The sequence below is a fragment of the Penaeus monodon genome, chromosome 15 (assembly GCF_015228065.2).
Source record: "Penaeus monodon isolate SGIC_2016 chromosome 15, NSTDA_Pmon_1, whole genome shotgun sequence".
In the NCBI taxonomy this organism is placed as follows: Eukaryota; Metazoa; Arthropoda; class Malacostraca; order Decapoda; family Penaeidae; genus Penaeus; species Penaeus monodon.
Window position 1 is genome coordinate 4,539,266 of NC_051400.1, and position 273 is coordinate 4,539,538.

Here is a 273-nt window from a genome sequence, read left to right on the forward strand (position 1 = left end):
GGCTATAGAATGATAACTGTTAGTCTTTTTAGATGTTAAATACCTTTTGTACTATATTTATGTACATCATTGTTGTAGATAGTATATTTTTCTTAGTCATATGTGAAAACAAGGATTTCTTCAAGTTTTGAATTCATCTCCTGAGTGATGAAATAGTTTTAAAAGCATTTAACTTTTGCATAAGATTTAGTTAATAGTAAAAAAAAAGTATGAAGATATAAGTACTTTCTAAATCATAAGGCTGTATTTTAGTCATTAGATTATCTCAATACC

At 25.3% G+C, this 273-nt stretch overlaps 1 protein-coding gene across 1 annotated transcript in view; it reads left to right on the top strand.

Annotated features, from left to right (window-relative positions):
• LOC119581700 (ankyrin-2-like) overlaps positions 1 to 273 on the top strand; it is a gene marked incomplete at its 5' end in the record, with an annotated part of 102,055 nt that overhangs the window by 42,796 nt on the left and 58,986 nt on the right.